Genomic DNA, 13,491 nt, shown 5'->3' on the forward strand with positions numbered 1-13,491 from the left:
ATCGAAACATTCGACTATTAGGAAAAATGATAACGAGATATGCGAACTTTAAGAAAATCTGGAACATATTTATATCATTTCCAGCGCTTTATACTGCCACACAAAAATAAAGTGGTCTATGCCTTTTTTTCAGACCATCATATCTCATAGTATTTTTCGACGCTAACAGCAAATCCGCTATCAGAATTACATCATCATGTATTTTCTAACCTCAAAAACTTGGCGAAAATCCGTGAAAGTTCAGTAAGATGTAGTAGAATTTTTTTCCCTTATGTATGGTACTATAATCTAATCTAAAAGGGCCTAATAAACTCAAAACAGCTATCAGAACTGAGCTGGCATGTCCAGAGGCGCAACTAGACATATACCTTTAGGGGGGCTCAAGTCTTTTGCGGGGGCTTAGGTCACTATAAGATAATATTGATATGAGGTTAAAACCAATTTTAAACGGCTAACCCCCCCCCCCCGGCGCTAGTTGCGCCATTGGGCATGTGACATAACTTCAAAAAACCTACCACAGTCAAGTCATTTTCGAAAATCGCACGGATCTCAACCAAAATCGGTGAAGGTTTTTTTTTGGGTCGCCGATCATGAAACTGATGTCAGATTGGCAGAATTCAAAGTGGCGGATCTAAAATATGGCCGATTCGAATTTCAAAAATCGCACGAATCTTAACCAAAACCGGCAAAGGTTTTTTTGGCTCGCTGATCATGAATCTGACGTCGGATTTGCAAAATTCAGAATGGCGGATCAATATGGCCGACGCGAAAAAAACCACGCATCCGTACAAAATTAGTATATGGGAGGAAATCAGAATCTGAAGTCAAAGGGGTCATTGATCATAAATCTTACGTCGGAATGACAAAATTCAAGACGGCGGATTCCATATGGCCGACCTCAAGAATAGCTTACTCTTTGGGCACGGGTCCGATTCGAATCGGACTTTAAGAATAGCCTACGCTGTGGGCTGTGAGCGTGGGTCTGATTCTAATCGGACCCGCACCCACAGGTAACACAGGGTAGGCTCTTCTTAAAGCCGGCCATATGAGATCTGCCGTCTTGAATTTTGTGAATCCGACGTCAAACTCGTGAGAAGTGACCCATTTTATCCGAATTTGCGTTCAGCGTCCCAAAAAACTCCCATATACAAACTTTTGTCCATGTCCGTGCATTTTTTGAAATTTGCATCGGCCATATTGGATCCGCCATTTTGAATTCTACCAATCTGACGTCAAATTCATGATCAGCGACCCAAGAAAAACCCTATACCGATTTTGGTTAAGATCCGTGCGATTTTCGAAAACCATGACTTGTGGTAGGTTCTTCTTCTTCTTGTTTTATAATGGCTCTGCTACAAGGCAATCCAGCCATCTCATTTTGAGACTGACCAAGATGTTGACTGGCTCTAAACCATATCAAGGCCACTGATTCTTATCGGATTAAATGTATAGTGGGTAAATTTTAATATAACTAACTTCTAATGAAGGTAACCTGTGACTGTAAAATATTATTATTATTATTATTTATTACATAATATATAAATGAAGTGCTGAAAGGAAGATTATATCACAAACAAAGGCATATAGGGTAGAGGTCATACAAACAAACTGCATTCGGAAACTGAAACAAAAAGAAGATAAAAAATAGAAAGTTGAGCATTATAATTTAATTCTATTAATGTTTAAAAATATCATAATGGTTTCTATTAATTTTTCACTTGGCTTTAACAAAACTGTAAATACTGAAAGTGGGGTAGGAAAGTTCATTTTTTATATAAATGCAAATTAAACAAAAAAATATCGGAGTTTCTAAAAAGATATGATTTAGGCCTTCAACAGTGCCACACTCACAGTATGGCTCTCCCTTCACTTTAATTTTATATAAATGGTGTTTTCTTAAGCAATGGCTTGGATGCATTCTAATTAACGTTGTAATATGTCTACTATCTATATACTGGAAATTTGTAAACCATTTTTTATCTGGGAAGATTGTTTGTATATTAAAATACACATGTTTTTTTTTCTTTCATACAAGATTTCCAATTTTCTTTATAATTACACAAAATATCAGTTTTAATTGAATTAAAAATATCTATTGAATCCATCTTCATACATTTCGGAATATTTAAATCTTTTCCAATATTAGCCAACAAATCTGCCTCTGTATTTCCCAAGATATTGGAATGACCTGGAATCCAAGCAATCCTGATGTCAAAACCATTAAAATTGACCATTACTGACCTTAGAAGCAGCAACGCATGGCTGAGTCGGCTAGTTTAAATATAAAATATTAATTGGTTCATGGATTAATGATCTAATGAACGAGCATTCGGTAGTTGTAATCACTCGATCGTTTAGTAAACATTGCATATCTATTTCATTCGATAGTTCCCATTACTACTAGTAATTATTAAATTTGCTATATCTAATTTTAAAGATTATTATATTAATATACACAGAGAGAAAGATTTAATTTATATAAGTGGAATCTTCCACTTTTGTCTGATAATTAAATAATTTAATTCCTATAGGGTAATTAAATATGTAATTGAAGGAATTCAATTATTTAATTGGTAAATTTAATTGGTTTAAGAAAATCATATTTGCTATAAGTAATAATTTACAATACAGAAAAAACATGATTTAATTCTCTTAATAACAGTTTGTTTCAGTATTATATTATGATATCTATAATTAATGATTGTCAACAAGAATATCTTGATTTAATTGTGATAAGTAAATTATAATTTAGAATAGAAAGGTGTGTATATTATTCCCAATTTTAATAAAATTTTTAAAACATAATATATATTTTATCCGTAACAGTAAACTTTAATTACGAGAAACATACCAGTTTTGTAACTAAAATTATTTTTTATTTGCGTAAAAACAATATTTTTTATACGCACAATTAAGATTTAATTGTAAAAATTTGTTCAATATACTGTAGGGCACTTGACTTGAAGTATAATCGATTCTCTTGATTCAGCACTGGTGATCAGCATTTCTAACACTGGGTTTCCCCCACTTTTTTAACTTCATTGACTTATTACATATATGAAAGAACATAATAGATAAGTCTGAATAAAGGTTCGTGAATCTGAAATTTGGAAAAAGATTATGTCCATCTGGGTTAGGCGCATGTTTATATGTTTTTGAAATTTAACATACCTTGTGATAATTCGCCTTGTAACAGGTCAACTAAAAACTAATTGTCAGTTTTGACAAAAAAGTCTTTTTCTTCAGCTCCAATGCTGCGTCAAACAGAGCAGAGAATTTCGTAAAAAGATTATTTTTTTATCTGGATATTCTATCTCAAAATCTTTTTCAATCTGAAAATGAAGGCGTTTGGTATTAGAAAGAAAATCACAATGGTAATAAAGTATAATAATAATAATAATATTAACAAAAAGAGCTTACTAGGATATATCCCAAAATGATGCTTCAAAATAGGTCATTCGTTTAAAATACTGGACACCGTCTGAAATGTCGAAGTGGCCAACTGAGTACGTCTGAAACTATTGGTTTCGATCTAATGCTTGAGAACGTCCTCAAACGGTTCGGAATGATGTTCGAGCCAAATTTTAGAATTTAAAGCTACTTCAGATATTTGATCTAAAAAAACATGAATAAATATATATAACGTGTGATAGTTTTTACAGAATAGTTCTAACCTTTTCCTGAAGTACTAAATTCATCAGCGCAACTATATCTGTTTCGACTCTGGATTACATTTTTGGAAGTACTACTCCTGCTTCCCTTAAAATGGCCAATTCGTTCTACAATTCACGGACTACCAAGAAATAGACGAAAGCCAGTAATATTTTAATTCTAGGAGGCATGATTTAATTGCCACAAGTAAACTTTTAATTTTATTCTTTCAATAAAATTATAATTATTAATATTTTTTTTTCATTATTATGAAAAATATAATTTAATTGGCGGAATAGAATTTTGTTAAAAATGTTTAATTCTTTGGTTTTTTAGCAAAGTTTTAGTTGAATAAACAATAATTTTATTGCTGTTACTACATCAAGGTCCTTGTGAAGGGTACACAAACGCATTTCAAATACATCTGAAAGTCAACCTTAAAGGTCGTTTAAGGTCTCACAACAAGGTTCTTTCTGGAATCACTCAAGGAGGTTTGAAAGCCACATATGTCAAGGTCAAGCGAACTGCGCATGTGGAGGAGCCCAATCGGCTAATATCTCCTACTAATTGATTTAATAGGCACGAATAATTTATTTCTCTCTGTGTAATTTCAGTAATACGATTTCCCAAAATTATAACCAAATTCTGATTCCTGGTCTTAGTTACTCCTATAAAATAAAATAGTATTGTAATCATTTTACAATTACTCATCGAAAAGATCAAATGCCGGAGAGGTATCGGAAGGAAAAAAAAATGGCGCCGGGAGGCACGTATAGCCGCCCATACTAAAATATGTTAATAAAAAGTTGGTAGGCAGTTCTTTTAGCTTCAAAGTAAAGGATTTTTTCCAATTTTGGTCCGCGGTTATTTCCCCTATCCGCCACCTGGGGTCGCGTCCGATGGGAGTTTGGAGTTCTCCACACGGATTTTCTCTAAAAAACGGACTACGGAAACACGGAATATCTCAAAAACTGCGACTTTGACTGATTTTGATGTTTTTACAAATTTCGTTGCAAATATTATTCCTAATCTAAAATTGAAAACCGCGTTTCGCTAGCTACTGTAATTTTGGAGTTACGATTTTTAAAATTTTTTAACCCCCTCCCATACCCCCTTACCAACCCCCCACCCCCACCAAAATCTAATGGCCAGATTCTCGGATGCTACAGTATTTTTGTGCCAAATTTGGTTAAGATCGGTTTAGCGGTTTTTGAGTTATCGTGTTACAGACAGACGGACAGACGGACAGATGTACAGATGTACAGACGGACAGACAGACACCATGAAAATATTTTGTATTTTGGTCATTTATGACCCAAATAACTCATTTTGAGTGAAATTAAAAAGAAACATTTTTTGCGATCTTAAATAGCCTACCATACCTGTTGGTATGGTCGGCTAGGTCTAAAAATGTCTTGGTCTTGACTGAAAGAGAGAGACTGAGAAAAATGGCTTCAATGTTAGACAGTGAAGAGGGCTGCATGCTGTATATGCACTCATTACTCCGCACCGCCAGGAATAAAGAAGCAATGGAAAATGTTTTCGCAAATATCCATTCATGGGTTTGTATTAGGATAAGTATAATTATTTTCTTCAAAGATGTCTAGACTAGTTCATTTGTGATATTATTTTTAATTATGCCCTTCAAACATATAATTTTAATATCAAATTATTTTTTTTATCGCAATAATATTATACATGTATCAAAAAATATAAATTAGCAAATAAAACATTGTTTCGCCTTATTTACTGACAATACAAAGGAAATTAGGAAAAATTCCAAATATTTTAAAAATTGAATAAGTAATAATGTCAAACATGAATATTCCCGGTTGAGTTGTGACGTATGAAGTTTCTACGAATCACGTTTTTGATCGTGGTCAGGATATCATAGGAAGGGTAAGGGGAAAGAACGGACGATACCACATAACTGACTACAGAGAAAACTAATTTAATGTTGCCAAATACCTTGTTAAAGATACAAATAAATATTAGGAAAAAAACTCAAAATTTAAGTGAGGATGCAGTCAATAATCACCACATACTAGGCTAATAAAACTACTTTTTTCAAATTTGTCAAGCTTTCGAGAATTTTATTCTCATCATCAGGACAGTTTCTAAAATGTATAAATAAAAAAAGCATTAACATTTTAAAATTGTATAACAGAAAAAAAAACAACTTACGACTGAGTCAGTTAGCAAAAAAACATCCTCTGCACAAAAAGGCCTTAAAAACTAGCATCATATGACATTGGAATACAAGGACATTTCCTTTATAAAATATTAAAATACATATCCAACGACACTACTTTTCTTTTAAACACAAACAAAAAAGATTTTTTAAATTTAATTTCTACATTGTTATTTCGAGCTCGATCAGTGACTGTTCAATAAAATACCAATGAACTGAAAATTCCAGAACTCTACTTATCAACAGATTTTTTTCTTTCCCATAATGACATTTACTTTAAGTAATAAAGTAGTTGTAGTTTCTCGATATACTCGTATTATAATTATTTATAAGGTAGTATTTCTTTTAAAACTTTTTGTATTATTTGGAACGTTTAAAAAGAATTTGTGACGTTTGAAAAAAATAGAATAAATTTTGAATAAAATATTCTATTCGGAGTAAAAATGACTTTTTGTGGCTCGTCTATATATTTTGTGGCTCGCCTATATGTGGTGAGACTGTACGTCAAACGTATAGCCGCACCACAAAAAGTGTCATTTTTACACCTAATAAAACAATATACTATTTTTTTCAAACGACACAAAAGTCATAATTTTTGTGACGTGATACACAATTTAAAGGGGTTATTTTAAAGCCTAGGCCTAGAAGTAAAGCACTTTTAAGTCAAAATACAAAAGTAGAAATAGTTATTTTTTATACAAGACGATAAAATGTTATTTTATCGTCGACCGAAAAGATTAATTCACGAGCGATAAAATCGCAAGTGAATTAATTTCGGGAGACGATAATGCAATTTTATCGTCGTGTATAAAACAACATTTTTTTCCATAGCGAGTTACGTTTTAAAACATATTCCGAAGTTATTATTTCAAGGAATTTATTACGAGTAGAAAAAATATTGTGCTGGGTTCGCGTTGGTTTCTATGTAATTTGACAAATAAATAAAGTTGTCTCTTTAGTTGTCAGTTTTGAGTCAATATTTTTAATTCTCTTTCGGGTCGATTGCTGATTGAATTGGAGCCAGAAATGGCTTGAAACGAAGTAAGTAAATTACCAACAGATATTCAGGATGAGGCGACCAACGCTATATCCAAACTACTTCCATTTAAATCCTGAATAACTTATGAAAAGGAATACAAAAATTTTCAAAAATGGAAGCAATTAAAAACGTGCGGGAAGAAATAAAGTTTTTAACCTATCCTCGCTGTTAAAGTATTGTCAAGAAAAATGGCGCATCCGCCAGAAATTAAAAATGTATTACTGGTTGCCTGCACAACCGCAACGTATCCGCCAGAAATTAAAAGACTTTTTCAGGCGCCATCTTTTAGTCAAGTCGAGAAGTAAGGGAATCAGACAATAGAATTGTCTGGTATGAAGAAGTACGCTTTCCGAGAATTGGGGAAATTTCGAGAAGCAGTCAATAGAGTATATAAGCCGGAGCCATCGACAACTGAGACAGTTTTTGAAATTTGAATATACCGCGTGAAAATTGAAAATCGGACAATTTGGTGAAGGAATCTTATAAATAGTTAGTTTGTTGTGTGTTATAAGTTAGTAATTGTGTATAAAGTGAGAAAATAAATTCGTTAAGTATTTTATCGCGAGTTTAAATAGTGGACCCACGGAATCCGTAACAATTGGTGTCGGAAGTGCGATTCAAGAGGATTTTAAGAAGAAATTAAGTGGATTGGACGATTTTTACACCGAATTTGGGAATTTTTATGGTTGGTACGAGACAGCAAGCGAGGAAAATGGAGGAAGTAAGCAAACTATTGGGCGATTTTATGGAGAATATGAGAAGAGAGAAAGCTGAAGAACAAGAAAGACTACGTAAAGATAAGGAAGAGGAAAAATTACGACGTCAAGAAGAACAGGACCGGCTTGAGAAAATGTTGGGTAATTTGGAAATTCGTTTCGAGGAGCGACATCGTAGAGAAAAACAAGAAGAACAGGACCGGCTTGAGAAAATTTTCGAAGATTGGAAAATTCAACGACAACAAGACAAACAAGAAGAACAGGACCGGCTTGAGAAAATTTTAGAAGATTTAAAAATTCAGCGACAACAAGACAAACAAGAAGAGCAGGACCGTATTCAACAGAGTATCGAAAATTCGGAACGAAGACAAGAGACCCACTTCCAAGAAGTCGTAGAAGATCTGGAGGAGCGCCTTCAGCAGAAAATGGAAAAATTAGAGATGGACCTACAGAAGACCAAGGTACAAGTAAGGACACCTGGCGTCTTTGGAACAGCGAACCTTAAGGCCCCGACCTACGATGGACAAACGACATGGACAATGTACCACCGTCAGTTTGAAGCAGCCGCCGCTGCCAACGGATGGACTGACCAGGAGAAAGCAGCGGCACTTGTCATCGCGCTGCGCGGCCCTGCCCTGGAACTGCTGCAAACTATTCCTGCAGCCCAACAGCAGGAATACGAAACCTTGGTTGCTGCATTGGACAGAAGATATGGCGATCAACATCGACGTCAACTTTACCAGGCCCAGATCAAGACACGCCTGCAGAGGTCTGGAGAGAGTCTGCAGGAATTTGAAGCAGACTTACGTCGGCTGGTACACCTGGCATATCCAGAAGCACCGGAAGGATTTAGGGAGGAACTCGCTGCTCAGTGCTTTATCAGCGGACTGAGGGACAACGAATTAGAGAGGGCGCTGCAAATATCCCGATTTTCTACCAGCAGCGAAGCACTGGTCAGGGCGCTGGAAATCGAAGCTGCTTTTAGCGCCATCCCTAGACCGAAGATAAGATCGGTAGCGGTCGAGGAACAGCCCGAAAACACTCACAGAGGTTTGGAGGAGATGTGTAAGAAAGTCGACAAACTATGTGAGCTACTAATAAACAAGGGAGTCAGCAACACCCAGACAGAAAACCAGAGAAGATTCCAGGACATAAGGTGCTTTAGAGGTGGCAGGAATGGCCACATTAAACGGTATTGCCGCGTTCAAATGCGATCCCGTTCACCATCCAGAGAACGTAGGCACCAGGAAAACTAAAATCAGTCAATACTAAGGGGCGAGTATTGACTGGGGAGAACAGAGCCCCAAGGATTTTTTCCATTAGAAATCTAGGAAGAACCGCTGACAGTTTGGTGATCGACGGGAAAGTCAATGGAAAGGGAATCCGAATGACAGTGGACACTGGCGCTATGGTTTCGTTGGTGCGGGCTAACTCAGTGCAAGGATTGAAGCTGGTGCCTCTGAGAAGAAGAGTGTGTTTACGTACAGTTACGGGGGAAATGGCCGTTGTACGGAGAGGCTATCGTCGAACTGAAGTTAGGAAATTTGAAGTTCCAGCATAGCGTTTTAGTGGCAGATATTGAAGATGACTTCATCTTGGGCATGGATGTGATTCGTCAACATGGATTTTCGTTCGATCACCAGAGAAATATCTTAAATATTGGAAATGAAGAGTTCATGTTATCTCCAGACGAGGACCAGGAAGAATGGATGTAAGATCAGCGGAAACTGTGGTGATACCTGGTAATACCGAGAAGATCGTATTCGGTAAAGTGGAGAAAATCGCTGGGTGCTGTGTTGGACTGGTACAAAGTAGCGACAAGAAACAAGATAGGTACTTAGTAGGAAAGTCATTGGTGAACACTGACAAGAATATACCGATCAGAATTGCGAATGTTTTCCCGAATTGTGTCAAGATCCAAAAGGTGACAAGATAGCCATCTGCGAACCTGTAAGAAGTGTCACCCGATGTGATGAAGTGTCGTCAGCTGTTACACAAAAGGCATCCCAAGAAACGCTAAAACATCTAGAACAGCCATGGGATCACCTAACACCTGAGGAGAAACAGAAGGCCAAGCAGTTCCTGCTAAAGCATGGCAGTATTTTTGAGAAGAACAACAGTGGAAGAACGGATTTTGTGAAGCACCGGATTAATACTGGTCATGCTCAGCCGATTCGACAACGTCCTAGAAGGGTGCCCCTTTTCAAACAACAAGAAATGGAGACAATGGTAGATAAGATGTTAGAAGATGGAGTAATCGAAGAATCATCAAGTCCATGGTCATCTCCTGTTGTTTTGGTAACGAAGAAAGATGGTAGTACACGATTCTGCGTGGATTATAGGAAGCTCAATGACGTCACTAAGAAAGATAGCTACCCACTGCCACGTATAGATGACACATTAACAACTCTCACGCAGTTCGTGCTGGTTCTCCACTCTCGACTTAAAGAGTGGATACTGGCAAGTTGGTCTAGACGAGGAAGACAAAGAAAAGACGGCTTTTCTACAGGAAACGGACTATACCAATTCAAGGTCATGCCGTTTGGATTATGCAATGCTCCAGCCACTTTCGAACGTCTCATGGAGGTGGTGTTAAGAGGATTAACTTGGAAAACGTGCTTGGTTTACCTCGACGATGTATTGGTTATGGGAAGAACTTTTGAGGAGCATTTGCGAAATTTAGAAGAAGTCTTTGGCCGCATACGGAATGCTCACCTGTACTTGAACCCGAAGAAGTGTAGCTTATTCCAGCGACAAGTGGAATTCTTGGGTCATGTAGTCTCGGCAGACGGAATTTACACCGACCAGAAGAAAATCGCTGCGATCAAGGATTGGCCTAAACCTCGCGACAAACATGAACTTAGAAGTTTTCTGGGTTTATGCACCTATTACAGAAGATTTGTCAAGGGATTTGCCAATATAGCTGCACCCTTACATAGACTTACAGGTGATGAAGTCGGCTACGAATGGAACACCGATTGTGATGTAGCCTTTGGAAGACTTAAGGCGGCTTTATGTTCAAGTCCTATTCTAGCCTACCCGCAACAACAAGGGAGGTATATCCTGGATACCGACGCCAGCAACATCGGCATCGGTGCAGTGCTATCACAAGTGCAAGATGGCGAAGAACGAGTGATAGAATATTACAGTCGAGTTCTATCTAAACCAGAAAGGAATTACTGCGTTACCCGGAAGGAGCTGCTAGCAATTGTGAAGGCAGTTGATCATTTTCATAAATACCTGTATGGCCAAGAATTTTTAATTAGGACAGATCATGCGGCTCTCAAATGGCTTATGGAGATGAAACAACCTGAAGGTCAAATAGCACGATGGCTCGAGAAGCTCCAGCAGTATCACTTTACCATCCAACATCGTGCTGGAAAGATGCATGGTAACGCAGACGGTTTATCCAGAAGACCCTGTCAAATCGATTGTAAGCACTGCAGTAAAACGGAACAACGTGAAATTACTGTCATGATAAGGAGTTTTAAGCTTGGAACCGATGAACAGTGGACGACGACACAATTGAGGAACGACCAAATGGAAGATCCAGACATCGGAGCAATACTACGGCTCAAGGAAGGTAACGGCGAGAGACCACCGTGGCAGGATATTGCAAACAGAGGGCTCGTTTTCAAAGCTCTCTGGGCTCAGTGGAATTCACTGGTTATTGAGAATGGATTGTTAAAGCGCACATGGGAAAGTGCGGATGGCAGCACAGTAACAACTCAGTTACTGGTACCAAGAAAGAAAGTTACCCAGGTATTGGAAGAAATTCACGGTGGTAAAACTGGAGCCCATCTTGGAGTAAACAAGACCTTGAGCAAGCTGAGAGATCGTTTTTACTGGGTGGATTATTGCGAAGATGTCAAGAAATGGTGTCGACAATGTAAAACTTGTGCAGCCAGCCAAGGACCAAGCACTCGCTCTAGGGGAAAAATGAAACAATATAACGTTGGACTGCCATTCGAAAGAATCGCTGTTGACATTGCAGGCCCATTCCCTGAAACGCACAAGGGCAACAAGTACGTTTTAGTAGCGATGGATTATTTCAGTAAATGGCCAGAAGTTTTTGCCATTCCAAACCAAGAAGCATCGACTGTAGCTGAAGTATTGGTCAATAATGTCTTCAGTAGATTTGGAATTCCCTTAGAGCTTCACACTGACCAAGGAAGGAACTTCGAGTCAAGACTGTTCCAGAAGATGTGTGATCTGCTTGGTATTCACAAGACTAGGACAACAGCTTTACATCCGCAGTCTGATGGGATGGTCGAAAGATTCAATAAGACCATTGAAGAACACCTCTCGAAAATGGTGGCCGAACATCAAAGAGATTGGGATCAACACATACCGCTGTTCCTAATGGCGTATAGAAGTGCAGTTCACAACACCACCGGACTTTCACCATCGAAGATTTTATTTGGTCGAGAATTACGGTTGCCTTGTGACTTGGTGTTCGGATCACCAGACGACGGCACCACAAATGTAGAGGACTACGCGGATGAACTGAAGGAAAGGTTAATGGAAATTCATAAGGCCGTAAGAAGTAAGATTACGCTAGCCAGTGACCGGATGAAAGCTCGTTACGACCTCAGAGCCAATTCTACGGGATTTCAACAGGACGATATGGTATGGTTATATAACCCACAGCGCAAGAAAGGGAGGTCCCCAAAGTTAACTCCAGCATGGGAAGGTCCTTATACAGTCATCAAGAGGATAAATGATGTTGTGTACCGGATTCAACGCAGCCCTAGAAGTAAGATGAAAGTAGTTCATCTGGATCGATTGAAGAGATACCAGACAGGAACCTTGATCGGGACGATCAAATTTGAGAAAGGGGCAATGTCAAGAAAAATGGCGCATCCGCCAGAAATTAAAAATGTATTACTGGTTGCCTGCACAACCGCAACGTATCCGCCAGAAATTAAAAGACTTTTTTCAGGCGCCATCTTTTTAGTCAAGTCGAGAAGTAAGGGAATCAGCCAATAGAATTGTCTGGTATGAAGAAGTACGCTTTCCGGAAATTTCGAGAAGCAGTCAATAGAGTATATAAGCCGGAGCCATCGACAACTGAGACAGTTTTTGAAATTTGAATATACCGCGTGAAAATTGAAAATCGGACAATTTGGTGAAGGAATCTTATAAATAGTTAGTTTGTTGTGTGTTATAAGTTAGTAATTGTGTATAAAGTGAGAAAATAAATTCGTTAAGTATTTTATCGCGAGTTTAAATAGTGGACCCACGGAATCCGTAACAGTATCATTATTTAAGCTACCCTTGCGGTTACAGTACTATTTTATCTACTATATATATATATATATATATATATATATATATATATATATATATATATATATATATATATATATATATATATATATATATATATATATATATATATATATATATAAATAAAAAGATTTTATTAAACTGACTTCTAAAGGACATCCTAATATTTAAGGAGGTGATTCTTGGACCAATTCTAAGAAAAAACTTCATATTAATATTATGTCCTAAACCTCTTAACTTTTCAGATACAGTGTGGTAAAATTTTCTAATAATTTTTTCGAATATCTCTAATATTATATTTGATATTTCTTAATTTATAATATATATTTTTCTATTTCTTTATTTCCTTCCAGCTGATGCAGAAATGATTTCCACACAACAGTCACCGCATCAGATTTTTAGCGATTTGACCCTGAAGAACACTGACTTTAATTTTTTTAAGCAAAGACTATGCGTCAGATAAAAAAACTCAAGAGACAAAAAATTTTTTAGAAATGAATGGAGATTTCGAAAAAAATATATTTTCAGTGGTGTACCACTTTTATCTCCAATATTATTTAATGTAAAATTCGTATGGACGGCACTGGTTGAAATAAATTAAATTC

This window comes from Sitophilus oryzae, unplaced genomic scaffold (genome assembly GCF_002938485.1).
Source record: "Sitophilus oryzae breed Bouriz unplaced genomic scaffold, Soryzae_2.0 scaffold_1744_pilon_pilon, whole genome shotgun sequence".
NCBI lineage: Eukaryota > Metazoa > Arthropoda > Insecta > Coleoptera > Curculionidae > Sitophilus > Sitophilus oryzae.